Raw genomic sequence first — 27,866 nt, 5'->3', positions numbered from 1 at the left:
TCTTGGAACAAATATGTTGTTTTCCTAACCATAAACTAAGTAGGAAATCTTTAAAATCTTAATTCTTAGTTCTTATCATGCTTGACATCAAAGTCTGTGTAAAAGAGATGTATGAATACAAGTTTGTTGTGCGAAATATCTGAAACAAGTTCATCGTCTCTCCGAGCATCTGCTACACGTACAAATATAGCAGATCCGTCTAACAAATGTATCTGAAATCAGAAGCATTAACTAGAAAGATATGATAGAAACATCAAAACAGTAAGCTTTATTCAACATTTAAAAAATATATTCAGAAATATCAGGAACAAAGTCTTACGTTATTATGCTTAAAAATATTCTCATCTGGAATTCAATGCCTGCATCGTAAAATGACTCATTCGGCATTTTTTGGTAAAACTGAAGTCTCTCGAAATCTGTTAAAACTTTTATTTTGGGAAATAAGGCCTCTTTTTGGGGGGCGAGGGGTGGGGTTAACATTGCACTGACACAATAACAGATCATATGACAACTTTCCAGCTTTGATGGTGCAGGAATACCACAGGTGCTCTTCTCTGCACTATTTCATCACACCCAGGTACCTGGGCGGAACCATCGACCTTCTGTAAGCCAGCTGGACGGCATCCTCACAACATTCTGTTTGAGGCTTGAACCAACATCGATTCAAACTCAGCGACCTTTACCACTCTGCCACAGAGGCCCCGAAACAAGTCCTTTAGTTTTTGCATATGTTTTCTTGCCTTGATAGGAGTTAAGCATATGCAATGCTAAAGAAAAATTTCAAAAACTTTTAATCCAGATTTATATGTTGTTTGTTATTTTCTAATAATTGTATTGGTAAAGAAAGGAGACAATTCTAATGTCAGATAAACATTTTACTTTTCACTAATGATCGACAATCAGCTGGAATGTGGTATGTGGTGTTCACTCATTGAAAACTACTGCAAACTTAAACTGAAACAATATCTTCTATTAAAAGGATTTTTTAATATTTAACTCCAGCAAATTAAAAATCATTTTATCTACTTCATATTAGTCACTGCTGATTCTAATGTTTTAAACAGATCCAATCTTGTAATCTCAAGGCATCTTTTGCAAAAACCTTATTCAAAATTATGGCAAATATTCTCAGTGAAAATTGCAACCAATGAAAATTGTCCTTCAATGTTTCATGTAGATACTGTCAAAGAAGTGTGACTGATGAAAATGTTTTTTAAGTATGTGATAAACTAGAATACCTGCTTTGGACATCTAGTACTTATATCCTATTACCTTTAACAGAAAGACAATAATAAATCTAATTATCATATACCTAATAATAAATATTAACAAAATCTGTACAGAACAGACTCCTATAACCCTTCCCTACAACTGGAAACATACACAGTAACTAGCTACTGTAACGCCACTGGTTTGTGACATCATTTTTATATCCGTGTTGTTACGTGTTCTCAATATTGGATTGAGGTATATAATAAACAACTAAAAAAAGACAGAAATGACGTGCCATATAGGGTTACTAACACTCCTTAGCCTATCTTGGCACTCGGACAAATAAGACTACTAAAGGCACGCCATTGCCTAATAAATGGTGTATAATAATTTACCCCATTATTTCTGATGTTCCTCTCCATCCATTCCTTGCATGGTTCCCGTGCCAACTGTTTGGGTATCGTCTCTGAGTGGGAACCAGCAAACAAAGGAAGTTGGAATGCCTGTGTTGTACAGTACTTATCCGTAAATATTTGCACTGCTGTCCAAGCCTGTAAAATGTCATAAAATTATTTAACAAAAATAAATATTGGTTATAAAGGTATGATGGAGATTATTGAAAATGTTTAAGTTTTAATGAGTGAGGAAAAACCCAAAGTACCCCATTGTGCATTATTTTTACTAGTATTTCACTATTTCCAGTGCAGAGTTATTCATTAACATCATTTTCATTTGAACTGCTAAGTTCTTTTTTATTTTGTTTTGGTTTAATGTTGCACCAACACAATTACAGACCATAGGGCAACTTTCCGCTTTGAAGGAAGACCCCTCTATGCATTATTTCGTCACCGTCAGGCACCTCACTGAGTAGAACCAACGACCTTCTGAGCCAACTGGAGGCCAGTGCCGCTAAGTGTCAAATTAAAATATAAACTATAACATATGTACCTGCTATAGGAGACCATATTTGTAACTTTCCTTCGCTACACTGAGTGAGATTTCTTGTAGATGGATGATCATGGTGGAAAACGATGATAGGAACAGCGGGGAAAATGCTGAAACAATACTGCTCATTTTAAAATTTACATTTTTATATCTCAGACACAAAAACTATACAACATTCATGCAGTGAGCTTTGTTTCATTGAATATATTACATCTGCACTTATTGTAAACTTTACAAATACAGTGTAACTACTAAAGAATAGCTGTCTTAACGAGCAGACATTTTCAGGGCCTCCTCTACCATTAGCCAATGTTGCCAAATGCTACAAATTAAAAAAACTGGCTACAGATTTTCGAAAGTGGCTACAAGAATTTTATTAAAGTCTGACTAAATTTCAGCAATTCAGCTTCAATTTGGCAGTTTCTCTCACAAAGTGGCTACAACAACTGATCCACCCTTGTAGTGTCCACTCATGTGCAGAATAATGAACTCACTTTACAATGAGACATTGATAAAATATACATGTAAGTTTTTATCGACTTGTAGTAATTTGTAATTAATATAATAAACATTTGCATGTATATAACCAAGGGAAAAAGTACCTTGAAGCCATATTTCCACTGGGGTGAGGTGTTTGTACTGCGGACATCCAGAAGTTCTGTAAATGTCAACTTGTCGTAAGTTGCATGAGGAGCACACTGTCAATATATAACCGCACAATGAAGTGCAGTCTTGGTTACAGCCATATGCTAGTAATTGTCATAAACAGTAAAACAATAATTGATGCAAGCTTTGTTTTTTTATTTATTTTTTTCCCCTGGGTTTAATGCCACACTGACACTATTATAGGTCATATTGCGAGTTTCCAGCTTTTGATGGTGGAGGAAGATACCAGGTGCCCCTCTGTGCATTATTTCATCAAGAGCTGGAATCTAAGCAGAACCATCAACCTTCCGAAAGCCAGCTGGATGGCTTCTTCATATGAATTATTTATTGTCTTGAGTGAGGCTCAAACCCACTTTGGTGAAGAGCAAGTTATTTGAAGTCAGCAACCTTAATCATTCAGCCAAGGAGGTCCCTAACAATGGGAGGAGGAGAATGCTTAAGTCATACAGTGTTTTGAGAGATCAAAACACAAATCATACAAGGAAAATACCTGGTAATCACACAAATTGCTTAACTACAGCTACAAATTTCTAACATACAAGTTGTATTGTTAAATGTTTCTTTTTAACTGCATTTCAAATATGTAAAAAACGTCAATTCACCAGTGTTCTTGTACGCTGAACTAATGCTTCATTAATTTCTAAAGTGAACTAACAATTTCCACACAGAAAACCAAGGTTGTAGACTAATGACCTAGACAAAGTACCTAGATTGATATTAACATAACCTGGACATAAAATTAGTCACCTTGGCATTTTTAGGCCAATACTCTCATAGTGCTTTCCTTGGAAGTCGTACACAATTTTTCTTTATAATAATAGTAACCGTTCTACATAAAGACTGTGGTTTTGTCCACCCTATCTAAAATCAAGGGAAATGATTTTCCCTACTTGTTCGCAATCAAGGGAAAGGTTATTCTCCTACTTGTTCAAAATCAGGATTTTTAACCCTTCTTATTCAAAATCTAGGGAAGGGTTTTTCCTAACTTGTTTAAAATCAAGGGAAGGATTTTCCCCCCACTTGTTCAAAATCAAGGGAAGGGTTTGGTCCATACTTGATCAAATTCAAGGGAAGAGCTTTATCTGCCTAGCAATATTAAAAGTCCTACCTAATAAAAATAAAGTATACAAAAAGCAGATGTTTTCTTCACATCATCAAAAATCGAAGGGTAAGAGCAGACTCTTCAGAAGCATTTAGTACAGAAAATACAGCTACAGCCAATTATTAGAAAACAAGAGGACCAAGATGTCCCTAGGTCACTCACCTGAGTAACACACCATAACAGTGTAAACATGTATTACCTAGTGATTTCATGGTGACACATATTCTGACCAATTTTCATTAAGATTGGAACCAAAAAAAAATGCCCTCTTGAGTGTAAACAAGCATTTTCTTTGATTTGATCTAGTGACCTAATTTTGTACCCCGCATGACCCAGATTTGAACATTTTGAAAACAAAAATTCTGACAAAGTTACGGAAGATTTGAGCAAAAATGTGGCCTCAACAGTGTATACAAGCTTTTCCTTTGCTTTGACCTAGTGACCTAGGTTTTGATCCCATGTGACCTAGATTTCAACATTTTGAAAACAAACATTCTGACAAAATTAAAGGAAGATTGGAGCAAAAAAAGTGGCCTTGAGAGTGTACAGTAAACCTCACTTATAAGGAACTCGGATATAAGGAACACTCGGTTATAAGGAACAGTTTTCAATTCCCCGATCTAATTCCTTCTTTATTTAATGTAAAAATCCTCGGTCAGCAAGACAAACATTCTGACCAAGTTTCATGAAGATTGAGTCATAACTGTGGCCTCTAGAGTGTTCACAATCTTTTCCTTTGATATGACCGTGTGACCTAGTTTTGAATCCCACATAACCCAGATTCAAACCGGACCTAGAGATCATCAAAACAAACATTATGATCAAGTTTCATAAAGATTTGGTTGCAACTGTGCCCTCTAGAGTGTTCACAAGCTTTTCCTTCGATTTGATCTAGTGACCTAGTTTTTGACCCTACATGACCCAGTTTCAAACCTGATCTAGAGATTATCAAGACAAACATTTTACAAGGCAAATGTTGACGGACAAAATACGATGGACGACTGACGATGGACGACGACGGACGCCGAACAATGACTAGTCACAATTGTATTTATTTAGTTATTTGGGTTTTACGGTGCACCAACACAGTATAGGTTATATGGCGCCAAACAGGAGTACAAATTTTGGTTTCACATCTCAATTACATCGAAATAAAAACAGGAGATGTGGAATCAAAATTTGCATACCTGCTGGAATCACAGAGTTATAGCAAAACCAAATGTTAAGTAACCTCGTCTTGAGCACTTCGTGCTCAGGTGAGCTAAAAAAAAACTGTAGCGGAAAGATACAGCAGAGCAGTGTTCCAAAACGCACTAAGCTGTGCTTTGTCAAAGGATATTTTGTCCCGCTCTTGACCCCCTTTATAAAATGGAGCTTGTCAGTCACTTGGACAATATAATTTACAGCAGATGCCATACTAACCAGATAGAAGGCTGCTGGTGGACTGAGACACATGTGAGCATGGGTGAAGTTGGACCATGGCAGGTTTACTGCACTGTCTAATGCTACCTGAAAAACAGAAATTATATATTTACACATACATTGTATTATCAAAATCATATGGCAATCAAATAACATGGTCCCAAAATAATTGGTCTCTTATCACATTACATCAGTTTGCTGTTTTACAGCATTGCTGCCTCAGCTGATTTTGCTTTACAATATGTATATATAATGTATTCAATTGTGATTCCTGATCTTTTTCCACAGAAAAACAAATTTTCTGATTTTCACCAGAGGATCGAGTCATTTGAAATATTTAGTACTGCATTTAAAAAAAGAGGAACATGATGTGCAAATTAATGCTTTTACTAGCACAAAGAGTCAGCCCGTCCCTAGATTTGCCACCTAATGCCATTCTTTGCCACTTATTTCCATGAAAAAAGGTGGTAATTGGTGGAAATAGGTGGCATTAGCTGGCGTTTGGTGTAATTCAACTCTTTTTCCACATAAGTGGTAAATTTTCCACCAAAAGCCACTTTATTTTGGTGGCGTTTAGGTGGCATTAGGTATAAATTTGGACATAGTTTTTCTTTACGGTGGCAAAAAGATAGAAATTGGTGGAAAGTAGAACCTAGTTTTTTTTTCATGGTGGAAAAAGAGTTGCGTTTAGTAGAAAATAGGGACTTGGTGGCGAATGGGTGGAAAAAAAAAATAGAAATTTTTGTGATATTTGATTTAAGGTAGTTCTGCACGTTTGATAAACCGGAAGTGATGGCGTAACGTCATTTATCCGGAAAACGTAGAATAATGCCTGGATTTGGCGTACGGAAACGAAAATCAGTTTATGAGTTAAGGGCAACCCGTGAGTAAATGTATTAAAATGGCTCTGTTACAATCTTTCTAAAGTTAAAATATTATACTTAAACATCTTACACGTTAAATAATTCAAAATAATGTCTTAAAATTAGCTTGAAATAGACGCTCCACTTTAATCATAGTCAAATATCTCAAAAATAAGCACACGGACCTATATATTTTATTTTATCATATTATAGGTCATATGTTTATTTATGACTGTGAGAAGTTTCATTAAAATCTACATTGTAGAAAAATTTCTATTCGCGAAAATGTTTTGAAAATTGCGTTTTTCCCATAGACTCCCATTATGAAAAAATGCGTGAGGTCGAAATTTTTCAAATCAGTCTAGCAAAAAATCAAGCACACAACCCTATTTGTTATTTGCTAAATTTTCTTAGTATATGCGGAAGTTTTAAAAAATCAGAGTTTAATCAAATTCTACATTGTAGAAAACATTTCGATCCTAACGTGCAGAACTACCTTAAAAGCAAACTCTAAGACATTGGATTACCCTGTACAAAAATCTTCATATGGACACAGGTTGGAATCAAGGTGTAATGGACACTAAACTCTAAACTTCAGGCCTAATTGACACCGAACCTGACTTTGCTAAAACTCTACATTGACAACAGCTCGTAGAACACAAAATGCGCCCCCGCCCCTGATGCATTCAGTAACTGTACAAGAAACAGAACTCATTTGGTGACTGTGCACTGGGCGTTTGATGTACTGCCCTCAAATCAATAACTATGGGTCATTGTGATCTTAGACCAAAGCATTCTCTAGTTATTGGGCAAAAGATGTTCTAGTGTTCTGGGTCAATGTGACCTAAACCTTTGACCAACTGACCTCAAAATCAATAGGGGTCGTTTGCCGGTCATGATCAACCTTCCTATTTAGTAACATGATCCTAGGTCAAAGAGTTCTCACATAAACTTCCAGAAACAGCTTAACTGTTCCAGCTCACTGTGACCTTGACCTTTGACCTACTGAACTAAAATCTGTAGGAGTTATCTGCTAGTTATGATCAATTTTCCCATGCACTTTCATGATCCTAGGCCCAAGAGTACTAGAGTTATCATCTGGAAACTGTTTAACTGTTTAAGGTCACTGTGATCTTGACCTTTGACCTATTTGGCCTCCAAGTCAACAGAGGTCACTGCTGGTTTTGACCAACCTCCTTATAAAGTTTTATGCTCTTAGGCCTAAGCGTTCTTGAGTTATTATCTGGAAACCGATTTGTCTACATACCGAACAACCGACAGACTGAACGACATCTGCAAAACAGTATACCCAGGCTCCTTCTTCAAACTTTTAACCTGTATGAAAAAAGGAGCTGTTTTACAGCTGTAAAACGTCTGTAAAAGATCTGTATTTTGAAATTACAACTGTAAAAGACCTGTAAGCAGAAAAATGATCAGAAATACAGTTGAAATTTTCAGGTGTAAAATATGAAGGTCTCAATTTACAGCTGTAAAAAAATTACTGTTGAAAGTTACAGCTGTAAAATAGTCATGTCTCAAAATTACAGCTGTAACATTTTTGGAGGGAAACATGAGTATTGTCAGCCATCTTTAATGCATTTTGGCGGGATATAACTGAAATTCACACACTGACATCACGTCTTGTAAAATTTTGGAATTTAAAGCGGTATGGAGTAAGTACAGATGTTTAATTATCTATTATAGTTGTAAAAGGACATGTATAAGTACATACATTAACTATTTACTCTATACTGGAAGCCTATAAGTTTAAAAAATATAATTACAAGATTGTCATGAATATGTTTTCATGACTGACAAAGAAAGTTTTATAAACAAGATCTGCATATGTTCTACTTTGTATCCTACTCTTGAATTTTGCTGTTGCTATACTGTAATCATACCAGATATACTTTACGTACTAGATCATTTATTTTGCCATTGCTACCTTATCTAGAGAATTGCAATTCATCCTAAAACTTTTTGCACCTCTACTTTCGTCCCTTAAAATAATGCCTCTTTTTCAACACCTATAATATTTCTACAGCTGTAATTTTTGGGCATTTTTTACAGCTGTAACGTTTTTCATTTTTACAGCTGAAACTTTTTTATAGCTCATTTGCATATTTCGAACTGTTTTACAGTCGTTTGACAGCTGTAAATTGAAATCTACAGCTGTAAAATCAATGTTGTTATATAAAATCTACAGGTGTAAATATGGAATAAGCATGACTGTTATTTTGAACAAAAATACAGGTCTTTTACAGCTGTAAAATTTCGTACAGGAAGGGTTTCGTTAAAATGAGAATAAGTCTATGCTGACTCTAGCTGGAAAAAATAATATTCAGAGTGGTATACAGAAAATTTGAATTTTGGTTATTTTGTGAGACAGAATATTTATTATTTATTATATATTTGTATCATATTCAATGTAAATATTAATAAGTCACTTTTTCAATCAACAATTCTGAAAGACAGACAAAGTGGAAAACAGGTGGCAACAAGTGGAAATTGGCTGTACTAGCTGAATCTGGAAATATCATGTTTGAATGTGTCTACAGTGTATTATTTCTGCATGAGTGAAAGTTGGTTAAAGATAAGATTAATGATAGATCAAGTTAGAAGCTCACACACTTATGTATAGAAACAACCCCAGGTGGAATTTGGGTCAGGTAAGATTTTTATATGCAGGCAAACATGAGGTAAGAAGCAAAGAAATAGTTCTTGCCAATTCTATTCATTAATTGAAAAAAGAAGTGTATATAAAAAGGATGTTTTTACAATAGCTTTTCAACTTAAGTATTCGACACCTTCTTTAGCTGACCAATAAAGTGTATGTGTGGAATCAATATATGTGTAGTAATACCAAAATTTGAAATCTGGCATTTGATGAGTCAGTCAAGGAGAAAATGGTAATACATTGTGAGAGGTAACAATATTATACTGTTTATTTTTTAAAATTATTACTGTCTTTAACAATGTCTTAATTACTTACTCTTAACAAATACTTGAATACGAAACAACATTTTCAAAACTGCTTTAAATTAAAATAAACAAATCTCCTTTTATGTCTTAGGAAGTTTTGCAGATGGATAAATCCCAGATATATTTTCTGAAATATAGTTCAATCATGTTTATAACACTGCTTGTAAAATTGTATCATTTTGTATTATTTACATTATTGATTAGCACTAAGAATACAATATGTACTTTAAATTGTTCATACCAGGAACCTTCTGTGAAAAAAGAGCAACTTTGTGAAATGATCTGCTTTCCTGACTGTATATACCCGAGCAACATACAGCTTATTACTGCATAAAAGAAACATATCAAGTTAATTCTGAATCAGGTAAATATAATATGTTTTTATAAAAGCTAATGTTTAAATAACCCTTAATTTTTAAAGAAATACACCGATTAATAGAATTTCCTGACATATTATATGATACAGATTACTAATAAATGTGATGAAAAACCAAAGTGCTATTATTACCTTTTGCCAAAGGCGGAGGGATATTATTTTTGGCATTGTCCTTTCTTTTTTATCTGTCCGTCAGATTAATTGATTGGAAAAGAATTTTTATAGCTTTGACTATAGAATCAATAAATCTAATGTAATTATTATAAGCTCATTAACACTGCTCAATTATTATCTGGTAAAAGAAGTATTTCCCCTTGATTTGGTAAAAAATAAGGATTTTTCCTGTATCTATTGATGGATCTTCATGAAACTTTAAAAAAAATGTAGAACACTACAGGACAGCATTGTATGTGCAGTTTCAGTCAGGATCACTTCAGTAACCAGAGGTATTGCCCTTTAATTGTTTTTTTTTAATCCATAAATTCCTACATAACAAGTAGTCCATTGAAATTCATGAAATTTGACACAAGTGTAAAACACTTAGAGCAATGGTGCTTCCACATCTTTCACCAATTCTCAAGTTCTTGCAGTGTCATTGCACTTTTATTGATTCAAGATGCATATATTCCCACAAAACAATGTAACATTTGAGTGCATAGAAATTTTTCTACAATGTAGATTTTGATGAAACTTCTCACAGTTTTAATAAAGATGTTGCATATTATTTGTCATAGATTAAGTTTGTAGAGTTTGTTGTTATGTTGCTGAGTTAGTTTAGTCTTTTGATTTTATATTTCCTAGGAAATTTACAAGTTTCTGCAAAATTAATCAGAATGTTAGAAAAATATATCTATTAATAGATGTATGGTTTACTGTTACAGATTGAGTGCTGGAAAAATGACCGTACATCCAAAGGAGTGAAATTTGGAGTCATTCGCCATCTACTTAAGTCATCCTGGAATATGAAAAAATAAGACTGCATTGACAACATTCTGATCCTCGTGTTCAGATCTTTTGTGGTTTCTTGTGAAGGGTCTTTGATTTTTGCAAAAAATAAAAAATATATTAATATAATTGGATTTTTGCTTACTACTGATTTTTTTTCAGATTCAGCAGATGCAGCCGATTTCCACTAGTTGCCACGTATTTTCCACCTGTTGCCAGCTATTTGGTGGCATTTAGTGGAAAATAGGACTGCCACCATAGTGGCGTTTTGGTGAAATTTTGTCTACGTACTGCCACCTGTTAGGTGGCGATTGGTGAAAATAAGTGGCGTTTAGTGGAAAATAGATTTTACACCATAATGGTGGCATTATAGTGGTAATTTGTCTAAATACTCCACTTACTGCCACCATGAAGGTGGCTATTGATGGAATTAAGTGGCAAACAAATTTTCCACCATAATGGTGGCATAATGGTGTGTAACTGTTTAAATACTCCACTTATTGCCACCTAAAGGTGTACAAAAGTGGAAAAAGGTGGAATTTATTGGAAAACAGGTTAGCCACTGTCTTGTTCATTTTTTCACCATTTTGTTGGCATTTTTTCACCATTTTGTTGGCATTTTGGTGGAAAAATTGTCTAAATACTCAACCATTGGAAAGGGTGGCATTAAAATGGCAAATCTAGGGACGGGAGTCTGAAATGCATGTACCCAGTCAAAAAATAGTATCCGTTTGGGAAGAAATGCGATAGTACAGTCAAACTTTGTTCACCTATACTAGACAGGACTGTCAAAATTTGTTCAAATGACTGGCAGTTCGAGCTATTGAACAATATACACAATATAGCGATTTCTAAAGAATCTGATGATGTGTTTGAGTGAAAGGTGGTTTACGAAATATCTACGTTCGAGTGAACGAAGTTCGACTGAATATATCAAACCGTTATTCCATGTTTAGGACTATACTTACAAACAAAGTTGAGATCTTGCTCCAATGCTTTTGTATCTGGTGTTTTGGTCAACTGGTTCTGTAATATAGATATAATTTCTATATAAGCAGAACATATTTACTCTGTTTCTCAAATATTTACAAGTTATTTGCATGATAAATTGGATCATATCTTGCATACTTGAAAAAAAAATGATGGTCACAAAATATTAGTAATAAACTTTTTAGAAAAGCACATGTCTCCCACAACTGCTTAATCATCTGAATAGTAGAAAGTATATGAGTCAACCATGCCTCAAGACCTCAGCTGCCTTACCAGACTTTCAGTGCTTTGATTTAGATGATCAAAACAAGTTTCAAGGAGAGATTTGGCTAGTTATCAAACTTGGACGAGGATTTATTGGCAAACACATTTTGTTCAGTTTGGTGAAGATCGGATGCGAAATGTTCGACTTAAAGAGTGCTAACAAACTATGTGACAGACGTACACACAGACACACACACGTACAGGCAGGAGTATATCAGTATGTCTTGCAGACCACTGTGTGGTATGGGACATAATTATAATAAAAGTTAAAAAACTGCTTTATATAATCAATGTTATGCTATAGTATTTGCTTCAGACAACTTCTGAAATGTTATGCAAAACAAAAGTTAGCTTATCAATACTATATTGCAGAATCGAATTTCCTGTAATATTTTTTGTTGGATTTAACGTCGCAACGACACAATTATAGGTCAAATGGCAACTTTCCAGCTTTAATGGTGGAGGAAACCCAAGGTGCCCCTCTTTGCGTTATTTCATCACGAGCTGGCCCCTGGGTAGAACCATCGACCTTACGTCACATGAAGACTTTAACGCCCAAAGTGAGGCTCAAACCCACATTGACGTTGGAGGAAAGGGTGACTTTGAACAAAACAGTCTAGAGAGGATCCTGCTTATCAACATTCTCAGGTATTTGCTCCTTTCAGCTGCATGTAGCTATGTTTTGGGAAACAAGATGAAAAAAATGCGCTAAGAATTTTATCGTTTTTATTGTAGTTTCATAAATTCAGCGTGGAAAGAGACAAATGTAGATCTTATCATGTTAGGTTTTCTGCTGAAACACTGAAAGTTGTTCTTTTCTGACCTGTTGCTGATATAGTCAATTTAACGAAAACTTCTAAATGAAACATCGTCAACATCGAAATGATACTACAATAGCGCAATACCAAAAATATGACATGGAACAATTTCATTCCCACAACAACAAACATGGAGTAAAGATGACCTCCAGTTATTGGTATGAAATGTGTTCTTTTCTTGGTGTCAGTGTGATCTTCAACTTCAACCTTCAGTAAAGTTTAGGTCAACAATCTATTTTCCAGCTATTCATGATTGATGAAAACCCTAGATGTCAATCTGGACAAAATTACAAGCATTGGTGTTCACCTAGGTAGCAATATAGGCTTTCAGCAAGACAGTTAGACCAGTGTCAATAACAAAGTAGGATGACAGTAATAAAAAAACACATAAGTTAACTTGTCAACAAGCAAGAACAGACTGACTGACAAACCCTAAAAAAGTCTTATAGTCATAAAGCCCAGAAACTAAACATTATAAATTAAAGACAAAAACTTGAAGAGCATACAAAGAAGTATGAACAGAAAAGAAACAAGAGGGCCAAGATGGCCCTAGGTCGCTCACCTGACAAGCACACCATAACAGTGTAAACATATTTGACCTAGTGATTTCAAGGAAACAAATATTCTGACCAATTTACAATAAGATTGGACCAAAAATGTGGTCTCTTAAGTATTTTCTTCAATTTGACCTAGTGACCTAGTTTTTAGGCAAGATGACCTATATTCGAACATGACCTAGATTTGATCAAGGCAATCATTTTGAACAAAATTCATGAACCTCAATTGAAAAATACAGCCTCTATCACATACAAAATATTTTTCTTTGATTTGTCCTAGCGACCTAGTTTTTGACCCCAGATGAACCATATTCAAACTTGACCTTAATTTTATCAAGACTATCATTCTCTGACCGAATTTCATGACAATCAATTGAAAAATACAGTCTCTATCGCATACACAAGGTTTTTCTTTGTTTTGACCTAGTGACCTACATTTTGATCACAGATGACCCATATTCAAACTCCTCCTAGATTTTATAAAAACAATCATTCTGACTAAATTTTATGAATATCCAGTGTAAAATGCAGTCCCGATTGCCTACACAATGTTTATCTTTATTTTGACCGGTGACCTAGTTTTTAACCCAAGATGACCCACATTCAGACTTGACCTAGATTTCATCCAGACACACATTCTGATCATATTTCATGAAGATTCGGTGTAAAATGCAGACCCCATTGCATACACAAGCTTTTTCTTTAATATGACCTAGTGACCTAGTTTTTGACACAAGATTACCCATATGCAAATTCGACCTAGATTTTATTAAGGCAATCATTCTGATCAAACTTCATGAAGATCAATTGAAAAAATACAGCCTCTATCGCATACACGAGGTTTTTCTTTGATTTGACCAAGTAACCTAGTTTTAAACCTAAATGTATCGTTTTCAAACTTGGCCTAGATTTCATCAAGGCAATCATTCTAACAAAATTTCATGAAGATCAGTTGAAAAATACAGCATCTAACGCATACACAACGGTTTTGTTTGATGTGACCTAGTGACCTAATTTTTGACTCCCAGATGATCCATGTTCAAACTTGGCTAAGATTTCATCAAGGTTATTTCATCAAGGTAATCATTCTGACAAAATTTAATGAAGATCAGATGAAAAATACAGCCTCTATCGCATACACAAGCTAAATGTTGACAAACAGACAACAGACAGACGACAGACGACAGACGACAGACATCGAGCGATCACAAAAACAACATACAAAACTTTTAAAAATAATCATTATTTCCTGACAACTTACTCTGGTATATTCTTCCGTTTTTATCACTTCTCAGGAAGCTTTCCTTAGCCGAGGCAACGAGGGCTATAACTTCTCGAATCGTTCTCCTTGTCCGCCTCATCATACTGTGGAATAGCCGAGTCTCCCCGCGTGTTGGCATGGCCTTTGTAGAGTAGTACACACGGTCCGAGTATTTTGGACGTGGCTGCCATAATCCCATACGTAGCCAATCTCCCTTTGGGACTTTACTCGACTGTTTGATAAATATTTTAATGTAACGTAAGTGAATAGCAAGTTAACTTGCGGAATAGATATGTTATGATGATATAAAATCATTTAATTGCATTCAGTTCTATTAACACCAATTATTGTTTTGTTTCATAGGTTGTTCTAGTTGTGTTACTCATAGAAATTAGTTACACGTCTGAAATGATACATATTATATGACGTGTAAGTTTTGCCTATCATCAGGAAGCTCTGCCATCTATATAGCTTGATCTGCCTCATATTTTAACCATTTTACCATACATCTCCATTTTCACAAGATAAATATTGATATACATGTCACCTATATTTACATTGTTATTTATGTCAATTATACAGCTTGACTGAACTATCAAAATAGTATTATTGGCTCCAAATGGTAAAAAAAAATTAAAAAATATTTACTTCTAGGGCCTTTCCACCGGAGCCTTTGACAAGTCTAACAAGAACTGAGGCACAGGGTATGATCCTTGTACCAGCATCACGCAGGCAGGATTCTGTCAGGGGCTCCACGCCATTAGGTCCCTGGGCATACAACCTTAGTTGATGGGCTCCCTCATTCAAGGACACCTGAAAAAATTATAGTTTTACCATAAAACACATACAAATATTGTTCCTCTAAAAATGTCAGCTGATTTACCTTTAAATGAAGGTTTTGAATAACATTTGATTTAAAACATGTCTGAATTTAAAAGTATCCTTGAAAAAAGAATTATTTCAAAAATTCATGCAAAGGGCCATACTATAGAAACAAATACAATGTAGTATGTGTTTAGAAATTTTGATCAGCTCAATGTAACTATACTTTCAGTTTGTTCCAAATCAAAATAAGTGGACAAACCAACTTTGAAATAACGCAGGCAGGGAGATTCAAAAGGACAGTCTTTACCTTTATTTATGGTAAACACATTATATGGTAAGATACAGAAAATAGTTGCAAGTCTTGGGTTTGGTATAAATTTCAGTCTTACTATACTGATGATTGTTAGTCCTAAACATTAAGATAGTTTATACCTGACATTGTCATTCTTACTGATATATCTAAGGACACACTTAGGGGTCTATTGACTTTTTTGGGGCATTTTTTTACTGGTCATTCATACAAATTCACCACAATTTCCTCTGTCAGATGCGAAAACGAATGAATTTAAAAGTTCAAATATAAAATCTTTACAAATGTTGATGAATTTCCAGAAATAACTGTAGATATTTGGCAGTTGTTTACAAAAACACCCTCTGAAAAGAACAGCCAAGCTTTAAATTTAGTGACAGTATTTGTGGACCATCATCTTAGCATTTAATTTCCTCAGTGTCAATAAATATAATACGGTCATTTAAGGCTCTAGAGGGAGCGTTAATGGGAGCTATATTGCCTTGTTTTAATTGAAATTTACTGGTGATTTTCATCAGGTAAATATTACTGATCTTAAATGGCTGTCACTAAGGAGAGAGTTAAATATTTGTGAATAACTATTCCCTATGTTCAAATCCTGGACAGATTAATACATGGAAAGGAAAAATGAAGTAGTCTGAATCGTTGGTAGAAAATCAGGGAAGTCCATGCTTTCAGGTAGTGGATAAATTTAAGGATTTAGTTCTCATTATAAATTTTCTTTGTTTTCTCAGAACAGAAATGAAGTGTGTGACGTGATTCAATCCCTTTATTCATGACTGAAATTGCATAAAAATTGGCCTTCAGTTCCTTTGAAGGATATTCAATAAAATTGTATCACAGAATTTTAATAAATGAACCCATTCGTGAAATTTATCACTTTTTTAAATTAATTCATTTGGATAAATAATAGATGTGTCTGTAACTCTTTTTCTGGCAATTTAGGGAAAATATGTGGTACACTTTGGTAGTTTATGGGCCTCCGGCCAATACTGCCCACAACATTTGATTTAAATACTGATGAGACAGTTGAATCTGTTTGAAGATAACAATAAGCCTTTATATATTTTTTATCTTAAAAGACTCATGATGCATAAAATGTTACGGAAATAGTACTATGGTATAGTTCAATCTTTCACCTTCATTTTTGGAACCATACATCATGTTTCTTCTTCAGAAATGTGGAGGAATATCATGTTAAAGCAGGTCATCCCCAACACCTTCCCCCACCCCTCACACCCACTCCCCCTGGGACCTGTAAGTGTGTCCTTAAGCTTGATTATACCATAACTGAACACTCTAAAGTTAAGTTTCCACTGAGTGATTTTCCTGTCAAGTAATTTTCCTGTTTAAATAAACTTTCTGTTTAAAAAACTTACTGGATAAACCATATGAATACCAGCAAATTCGATGAATTGGCATCCCCCCGAATAGGTTTGTGGTGAGGAATGACAAAGAAATGTATCCGGCAAAAAGTTAAGGATGTTACTAAGAAACAATTATTTCATTATATTTGAATTTCAAAGAACAGATGTCCTTAAAAGATCATAATCAAGTAAGAAATCTTGAACGTAAGTGGTGAAGGCTGGAATGGAGGGAAGGTTACAACATCACATGTAAATAAATATTCATAGAAGGCTTTGAATTAAAAACAAACATTTGGGGGTTAATTGGAGAAGGTGTTGGTGGTGTCTGGTGAGAGTATAAAACTTCACATGTTGATAATAAATATTGAAGGAAAATAAATACTTAAAAATAAAAAAATAGCGTTTGGAAGGGGGGATGGGGTAAATGTTGATAAATATTTCTGAAAGCTTTAAGAATTGAAAAAAAATAAATGAAAAAAAAAAAAACCTGTGGGAGGGGAGGGGAGGGTATGTGACCAGGGTGGTGGGGTGACTGGTTGTGGGTACACAACTTCACATGTTGATAATAAATGTTCATGAAAAAAACTGAAAGAAGTTTAATAAAATTCTACCAATTGGTTAGTTTTTTTTTCATGTACAAATATGTGGATTTTTAAACAATTAAAGGGCAATAACTCTAAAGTTTCTAAAGAGATCCTGACAAATTTGTGTGTGCTCTACCAAATTATGGTGATCTAAATTCAATTAAAGTTTCATAGTTCTATGTCAAATATGTCACAAGTTATGAAGCAGAAATTGCCATATGGCAATCAGTCTATTGTTACTTGGGCATTCTGACTGAAACTGATGTGCCACATTCTAATGGTGAACATGCATGTGTAGTTTTATTTAAATATTCGAAACCGTTTCCAAGATATTGCTCCAGACGCATGGAAGTGCGGACAGACCGACAGACGGACAGACAATGCCAAAACTATATTCCTCCGCCTTTGGCGGGGGATAATAAGAATCTTTAACTGCTTGAAGATGGAAATAAATGGCTCATGGGTAAATGTTTATGCAGTAAGGAGGCTCTGCAGAGTGACTTCGAAACAGTTACCCTGAGAGCCAGATATTTCCATCTGCACCTTCAGCTAGTGATCGATTCTTTTTCTTGCATGCCAAACACTTCAATAAAATAAGAAATGAAACAAGAGATGTGAAAATTCCCATGAAAACCAAGTTTTTCAAACATTTTCTATTTTAAGTAACACTGAAGTTGACCTAAAAGTGATTTTGGCAAAAGAAAACACAACATTTCCCTAACCTTTCTTTCAGTATTATTCAAGAGCAATACTTGTGATTTATGGTACATTTCTGCTGTACATTTGTATCTATATATAGAGCAATAACTCTTACAAGCAATATGATCTACACACAAAATATTAGAAATGGAATTTTTAAAGGATGCACATTAAATAAGATATGCGTACCTTGAACTTAACCCCACTGACCCAATATGCAATCCTAACGTTAGCTTTTCTATAATCTACCTACAAAATCTATTGGTGATGATCAGATGAGAAATGTTCAACTCTGAGCGCGGACAAGAGTAAAAAGGCCCATTTTATGGTAATTCACGGGCCACAACTCCGAAGTGCCTGGGCCAATTTGACTAGTTATCGAACTTGGCTGAGGTCTTATGGTCAAACACATTTTGATCAAGTTTGGTGAAGATCGGATGAGAAATGTTTGACTTAAGAGTGAAGACAAGAGTAAAAAGGCAAATTTTCAGTAATTCAAGGGCCATAACTACAAAGTACCTAAACCAATTTGGCTAGTTATCGAATTTGGTCGAGGTCTTATGGTCAAACACATATTGATCAAGTTTGGTGAAGATCGATTGCGAAATGTTTGACCTAGAGTGCGGACAAGATTTGTGACAGACACACAGACACACACACTGACACACACAGACTGGAGTAAATCAATATATCTCCCACATTACTGTGTGGTGGGAGACGTAACAAGAGCACCACTTTGCGGGTGCAGATGCTCATCTTTTTTGTCTCTGTATAATAGAAATATTGTCCTAACCATGTGGTTATTCTATAAGCTACCTATAAAATCTATTCTTAGTAACTTTGACCTTGACTATGATCCAATGGCATTAAAATGAGGTTTTTATCACACAAAAAATGTTACGTGTTCAAATGGATTTGAACCCTAACACATCCATTGTACAGCACAAAATGTAGCTTTGGCCCAATGCTCCAGACCACACCAGTCTGTACATATTCCAGAGTAACTGTGGAAAAACTGCGGACAAATGCAAAATTTCCATGGAAAGTAGGTACATGTAGTATGGAAAAGTTACCTGTTTTATTACATGTCCAGAATTTTTGCAAATACCTTTCATGGACATCTCTGGAAATCACTATATGTTTCAAAATGTTCATGAAATGTTCAATGACACCGCAGAAAGGTAGCACTTAGAAAAATATGAGTCATTTAACTCCGGAAAATAACGTTTGTAATTTTCTAAGAGATTTTAAACACAATAGAAAACAATTAGTTTTAGATGGGGAATACCATACGACCACTTTCAGCCAATTAGCTCAACTGCTCTTTCAAGAAGGAATTTTAAAAATGTGTAACTGAAAGTCTGACGTTAACAAGTTGTGTATAAATTTGTGCATCTTCAGTACAAGCAATCATATAATTCAAAACTTCAGTACGAGTGGTCATATAATTCAAAACTTCAGTACGAGCGGTCATATAATTCAAAGTTGATACTGAGGATTCTATAAATTGTTCAAGTAAGTGTATTTACATTATTATACTATGAAACAATACATATATTTTTAATTATGCTAATTACACACATGACTGTATCTTTGTTTATTGTAAATTACATAGCATAAACAATGCTACAGTAACAACTGGTTTCACAAAGGTTTCCGTTTCAAGCAGATGACTTAAGGTACTTTTATTTGAATTATTTCATCATTATTATTTTGGAATTAATTTTTGTCCATAAGAATGTGTATGGTTCAAGAAGATTATATATCACAAACTTTTAAATGGCAAAAATTTGTAACTTATTTGTTTGGAACTGCAAAAGTGATCCCAAGCAACAAAATCATATTGCTTGTAAGGGTTATTGCTCACTATATAGATACAAATATACAGCAAGAAAGTCCCATAAATTACATGTATTGCTCTTGAATAATACTGTCAGCATAACTTCCTAGACAGCTGCAAAAACTGTCCATGGACATCCAAAGAAAAACTCTGGAAAACTTTTCATGGACGTCCCTGGAATTACTCAAGTTATTGAGCAGAAACCTTTTCACTGACCCTAAATTCGACCCTAATCTTGTTCTTACTATAAGCTACCTGAAGGCCAAGTTTCATTTCAATATCTCAACCCAAATTAAAATATTAAGCTGACACCAAACCTTGATGCTGCCAATACATCAATCCATTCCGCCATCTACCTGCCCAACGCCATCGCCAATAAGCAGTATTTCATTACAGCAGCATACTGATTTACGCATCCATTTAGAAGATTTAGTATTTGAGCCATCTTACACGACAATGTGTAAGGTGAGTTCATTTCAGCACTGGCAAAAACATAGGGAAATCGCTAGTGACATGCAAGAATGATCTGTCTTGACCATAGTTGTAGTACTTGAAACTGTGATTTGTTGACACCTTAATCTCTAGACCATATATTACATCTATAACTGCTGTTCAAATCTCAAATTCAATAATGGTAAACAGAAAATAAGAAAAAGATTCAGGCAAATAATTATTACTGGTAAATGTATAAAACAATTTTGGACTTCAGGGTTTGGGTATAGAATCTTGAGCGGGGATATCAGTACCAGCAGTTTTATAGTATTCAGTAATATACATAAGTAGGTATTAAGTATTAGCTTATATTTACCATGTTAAAACAATAACCAGAGGGAAATTTATATAACTAAATTTATCATAACTAGTAACCTGTTCTCCACAAGTGACTGATAACTTCCCTTACATGAATGCTAACCAGTATTAACCCGTCCTCCACAATTGATCGATAACTTCCCTTACAAACAAGTGAATGAAGTATTGCCATGCAATACAAAGTCCCCTACTGGAAGGCACCTTATTGTTTCTACAGCAGTATAACATAATGAATTGATATATGTCAATGATGTATAAACAATATTGTACTATATATACAATATGTTATAACAAAACACTTGGATTAAAATTTGCATACATGAAAAACCTATGGTTGCCTTCATATGTATTTATTTTGGCCAATTACGAAAAAGTTATCATATAAGTTATCTATAACAACAACAAAGGGAAATCAATAAAAAAAATCTATTAGAAAAAAATATATTACAAGTGCACATAAAACTCTTTACCAGGTAGAAATAGGTCAAAATACATCTAAAAATTCAATGTAACATGCATGTTGTACCACAGAAAAGTGGTCTCGATTTTTCCCTACGGCCAGTAATAAAAAAAGTAACAATATAATCTATTTATAGTAACAACAAAGGGAGGTGATTCTTAAAAGATAGGGTGCCTCATGGCAATGAACATTTGTGCCAAGTTACTTCAAAATCTCTCCATGCATGGAGAAGAAATGCTCTGGACAAAGTCATTCTTAAATTCAACCTTTGACCTCTAAGTATGACCTTGACCTTAAACCTAGAGACCTGATCCTTGTGCACGGCAATCCGCCTCATAGTGTTGAACATTTGTGCCAAGTTTCATCAAAATCCCTCCATGCATGAAGAAGAAATGCTCCAGACATAGTCATTTTTGTATCTGACCTTTGGCCTCTAAGTGTGACCTTGACCTTAGACTTAGGGCCCTGATTTTGCGCATGACATGTTGTCTTATCCAGGGAAATATTTGTGCCAACTGATATTTAAATCATGTCTTGCATGACAAAGTTATAGACCGGACAGGTAAAAAATCCTATTGACCTTTGATCTCAAAGTGTGACCTTGACCTTTAAGCCAGGGTTCTGGGTGTTGCACATGACACGTCATCTCATCATGGGGAACATTTATGCCAAGTAATATTAAAATCCCTTTATGGATGGCAGAGTTATGGACCGGACAGGAAAAAAGCCCTGTTGACATTTGACCACCAATTGTGACCTTGACCTTTGAGCTAGGGGTCTGGGTCTTGCGCATGACACGTCGTCTCCTCATGGGGAACATTTGTGCCAAGAGATATTAAAATCCTTTAATGAATGACAGAGTTATGGAACGGACACGAAACAGACCCTGTTCATGCCATGTTAACATTAGACTGCTAAGTGTGACCTTGACCTTTGAGCTAGGGGTTTGAAAGTTGGGCATGACACATCGTCTTATTATGAGGTACAGATGTGCCAAGTAATATTAAAATCCCTTCATGGATGGCAGAGTTATGGACCGGACAGGAGAAAAGCCCTGTTGACCTTTGACCTCCAATTGTGACCTTGACCTTTGAGGTAGGGGTCCGGGTCTTGCGCATGACACGTCGTCTCATCATGGGGAACATTTGTGCTAAGTAAAATCCCTTCATGGATGACAGAGTTATGGACCGGACAAGAAATTGCGGAAGGACTGACGGAATGACAGAATGACGGAAAAGCGCATTCCTATAGTCCCCGAAACTGGTTTTCAACCAGTAGGGGACTAATAACCTGTTCTCCACACTGGATTGATATTTTCCCCTACATGATTCCTTACCAGTATTAACATATTCTTCACAAGAGACATATCAATAATATACTTTATATGAATCCAAAGAAGTATAAACATATTTTCCACAATTCATTGATAACTTCCCCCATGATAACCTGTTTTAACAAGTGACTGGTGACTTTCACTATATGAATCCAAATCAAGTGTCGGCCTGTTTGCCATAAATGATTAATAAACTTTCCATGTATGAATATAACCATTATGAACATGTTCTCCACAAGTGACAGATAACTTCCCCTATATAAACCTTTACTAGTTGTCTACAAGTGATTGATAACTTCCCCTATATAAATAAGATGTTGAAGACAATTGTCATATTAGAACATATACCTTGTCTGAAAATCCAACCTATGATCTCTCAACGGAAAGTGTTTTCTATCTGATGAGCTCACCAGACAGGCTGACCAAGAAATAAGAATTTCTACAATCTACAGATGAGATACAGCATATATTATATATTTTTATCTGTGACCAACTTGCCTATTTTTGTGAACAAACAATTATACAAGTTATATAATAAAACGTAATTAAAACAAGAGCTGTAAGTACTACAGCACACTCGACCTTTCACGGTGTTTGTCTTTGAATTTTAGCTTTGCCAGAAAAAGTTATATAAAACTATAAAACTAAAAATGCTAAGTAATGGGCATTGCTCTGTCAAAATTCAAATCAGAGATATGGGAATTGTTTCTGTTGCTGTAAACTTTGGTAGTAAATAACTATTAATCATAATTTACATTCTTTTGCTTTCAAGAGTTTGATTCTGCAAAAGTGAATTTTATTTAATGACAATTCCACTGTTTGAAACTTTTAAAGTTTCAAATATAATACAAAACCATAAAAAAACATAAAATGAAAAAAGATATACATCTGAACAGCAAACACTGTTCATTTTCAGTAACATTTGCCTGTTTTGTGTTGTATTCATTTTTTCATAATTTACATTCTTTTGCTTTCAAGAGTTTGATTCTGCAAAAGTGGATTTTATTTAATGACAATTCCACTGTTTGAAACTTTAAAAGTTTCAAATATAATACAAAACCATAAAAAAAACATAAAATGAAAAAAGATATACATCTGAACAGCAAACACTGTTCATTTTCAGTAACATTTGCCTGTTTTGTGTTGTATTCATTTTTTCATAATTTACATTCTTTTGCTTTCAAGAGTTTGATTCTGCAAAAGTGAATTTTATTTAATGACAATTCCACTGTTTGAAACTTTAAAAGTTTCAAATATAATACAAAACCATAAAAAAAAACATAAAATGAAAAAAGATATACATCTGAACAGCAAACACTGTTCATTTTCAGTAACATTTGCCTTTTTTGTGTTGTATTCATTTTTTCATAATTTACATTCTTTTGCTTTCAAGAGTTTGATTCTGCAAAAGTGAATTTTATTTAATGACAATTCCATTGTTTGAAACTTTAAAAGTTTCAAATATAATACAAAACCATAAAAAAAAACATAAAATGAAAAAAGATATACATCTGAACAGCAAACACTGTTCATTTTCAGTAACATTTGCCTGTATTGTGTTGTATTCATTTTTTCAGCATACTGCTATGATGTATAATACTAAAACATCAATTTACCATGACTTTATCACCATAATAATATCCCTCTTTCAGTTTCTTTGTTTAATAGGAAAATAAAACCGGTTAGCATTTAAATCATTACTGAAAGCAATTTACATCTGACAATAATAATTTAATTGATTTTAATTGTCATTTCTTCCTTAAGTTTAAGTTTGTATGTTTCTAAAAAAACTTACATGAAAACAATTTTGGACCATCAACTTTACTTAAACTATTATGTACAGTCAACTTTGAAAAAAAAAATCATTCTGGACTACAAAACTTGAACAAAAAGCATTTTGAACCACAAACTGTAATGAAAACTATTTTGGACCATAAACAGTAATGAAAACTATTTTGGACCATAAACACTAATGAAAACCATTTTGGACCTTAAACAGTAATGAAAACCATTTACCATTTTGGACCTTAAACAGTAATGAAAACCATTTTGGACCTTAAACAGTAATGAAAACAAGTTTCCACCATAAACTTTAACAAAAACCATTTCCCTTAAATGAAGATCAAACTTCAACCAAAATACTAATATACCACTACCAAAAACACCTTACTTAATCAGAAATTTATTTCATATAAGTAACGTTCTTGAAGTTCAATAAAAAAGTCTAGTATTTCTATAAAACGCATTAAGTTAGAGTATCTTTTGTACTAGTAAATCTCTAACAAAAAAGAAAGAAGAAGCTTTACTGCTTTCCGAATTATTGGAGGTTTTCTCACAAACTGTATGGAAGTAAACATATAACTAACGGAACATGCTTGAACTGTGCTATCTCATTCTACTTCAAAAATTTACAATCCAATCAGTATTTCATTAGCACACCAAGGAAATATAGCTTACAAAAACTAAACAAAATACATTGAAGAACTACTCCTTATACTACAGATACTTGGATTATCAACATACAATGCAACTTGACTTAAGATATCACCTAAAGGAACGACAAACTATGGTTTCTTAACACAAACTGTTTCTTAAAACAACATACTTTATCTTTTACAACACAAAAGAAAACTGAAAACGCGGTCTCTTAATGCAAGTGGTCTCTAAATAGACATGGTCTCTGGGGCAAGTCTGACTGCATCTTCTGACAATAACTGTGGTTTAACCCTTATCATGCTTGATACGATTGATTCTAACTTTGCAACAAGTGTAGATCATAATCAGCCTGCACATCCGTGCAGTCTGATCATGATCTGCACTGTTTGCCAATCAGTCAGTATCTTTTTGGTAAACGCAGCCCTTTTAACAGTTAATGGTACTGTCCAAATTGAAAGATGGACAAGTCCATTATAGATATTTAGCAGGGTAAGGTTTAATTGATCAACAGAGCTGATGTATGAAAATTACTTGCATAGGTTTATCAACAACAGGTTGTCTCTCCGTCCCAGTCTCTACAAATACATTGAGTGTAACATGCCCTATCACAGTCAGGGTCTTGTAGAAATTATCTATTGTATAAATCTGTAAAAAAGAAATTATCTTTTGTATAAATCTGTAATACAAAATATCTATCATAAAATTCTACAATAAAGTCATAATCAACTCCTAAGCGGACGCTCTACCACTAGGCTACCGAGGCGGTTTTTTCTTGTTTTGTAACTCTATTGGTGTCACAGCGGGCAAACATGTGCACAGCAGTGCTTGTTAACCCAGCAGACCCTTCACTGTATATTGATAAAGTAAAACAAGCAAAAACCTTCTTTTTTGCATGTTCTACATGATTTTCCCATATTTTTGCCGGTGCAAGGAAAAAATCATCTTACACCCATGGGGTGTAATATGACTCAGGTGCTGCAATTTTTTAATGAATGTGTATATTCTTAAACTAATATAATAAGATAGTGCTCAATAGAAAAGTATTCCTTTTACTTCATTTCTTGTAGTAACTAAGGAATACAGCATATACGAAAAAGAATCTATCACTAGTTTAAGTGCAAGTGGATATATCTCTCACTTGGGTAATTGTTCTGCGGTAACTCAGCTGAGATTCATTACAGCCTGAAAAGTTCCCCTAAAGCCAGATATTTCCATCCGTATCTTCAACCAGTGAAAGATTCTTATAATCTTTATAGAAATAAACATTTGAATGTAACTGTAGCCAGAACAGGATATCTGAATGTAACTGTAGCCAGAACCAGACATCTGAATGTAACTGTAGGCAGAACGGGACAACTGAATGTAACTGTAGCCGGAACAGAAATGGACAACTGAATGTAACTGTAGCCTGATATGAATAATCACCAGCATTGTAACAGTACCACCACTACTGGTTCCCAACTTACTTTTCCTCCTGCAATTTTTCCAAGTGTTGTTGACCAAAACATGCTATATCAGTTAATACTTTCTTCTAGCATCTGCGTTCATTGTTGTGGCAGAATTTTCAAAAAGGACAGCGTAATACTTAGTTCCTCTCTTAGTCTCTATGTATAAAACCCATGAGCAGATCAGCGATCTCTCAATGTTAGACTATTTTAACTGCATGGTATCTTAATCCATAATGACAATGGAGATAAGACTAAAAATAAACAAGTGAAACAGAAGCAATGCTTTATCTTCTTCAATCCATTCAGCTCAAGTTTCAACAATTTGTTCATTTATTGGGATTAATATTTTCTTTCATCTTAGTACTGCTAACCAGTGATCCTTTATTTTTTTCTTGGTGTCTACCTCATTGCCACTGATTCAAAGGTGCTTCCTCCCGTCTTGTATGATTACTTACTTAGCTGATATAGCGGGCAAAATTTCTCATTTCCAGTTTTAGGCTCTCTCAGCTGTTCATTTCTTTGTTTTTCTTTTAATCTACAAAATTTTCAGATATATGTTGCAAAGGACAGAGCGACAAAAGCTACCAAAGCTCCGAAAATCTAAGTTAGTACAGGCCTATAAGACTTAACCCCTTACAGTAAAAAAAACTGAACTGGCTGACCCCAAGTTGACCTGCTGGTCCTTGCATCTGCTGTGTCACTTCTAAGGGGATCTGGTTGGTGGGGCAGCTGGAGTTGTCTGCCCATGAGTATTTGACTGACCAATCAGTGAGTCCGTTACAACTCCACTTTGTGGGTTATGAGCATACTCTGTTAACATGGGAGTTCTCTGATAGGCCGGATCATACTGAAGAGCTGGAGTCTGGAACCTTAATCTGGATCTCTGCAGAGCTTGCTAGTCATTGGGAACCAGGAAGTTAGTATCATCTGCTTGGATTTGATCCTGAAATTCATCTTTATTCAGTGGGTACATTTGACGTTCATGTACCTTTACATGCTGAGCGGCAACCCATGTTCGTGCTGCTGCAGTTACCTGCCTGTTCAAACTGAAAGGAGCAATGCTCAATGTTGTCAAGGACTCAGTGTTCCTTCCCCTAAGTTTTCACCACGCATTTCATTATTTTGTTTATATATGTTACAGTGATGGCCTAAATTCTTTATTTATTCATACATCTCGTACAAATCTCAGTGTATCTGTGGCTAAAGCCCGCCCCCCCCCCACCCCCCCAACCCCCAAATGAAACTGGTAGAAATCATCTGAAGGAGGTCACCTGGTGAAGTAAAATGCTTTGCAAATGGATAAAGGAATGCACAAAATTAAAATTATCTGAATGCTTGTGAGGGAAGAGTT

The 27,866-nt window shown here is 34.6% G+C and overlaps 1 pseudogene; it reads right to left on the bottom strand.

The window, feature by feature from the left end:
- Window positions 1-65: 65 nt before the first annotated feature.
- On the bottom strand, window positions 66-26,575 carry LOC128553529 (uncharacterized; annotated as a pseudogene).
- Window positions 26,576-27,866: the final 1,291 nt, after the last annotated feature.

The sequence above is a fragment of the Mercenaria mercenaria genome, unplaced genomic scaffold (assembly GCF_021730395.1).
Source record: "Mercenaria mercenaria strain notata unplaced genomic scaffold, MADL_Memer_1 contig_3921, whole genome shotgun sequence".
In the NCBI taxonomy this organism is placed as follows: Eukaryota; Metazoa; Mollusca; class Bivalvia; order Venerida; family Veneridae; genus Mercenaria; species Mercenaria mercenaria.
This window is presented reverse-complemented; position numbering and strand designations above follow the sequence as displayed.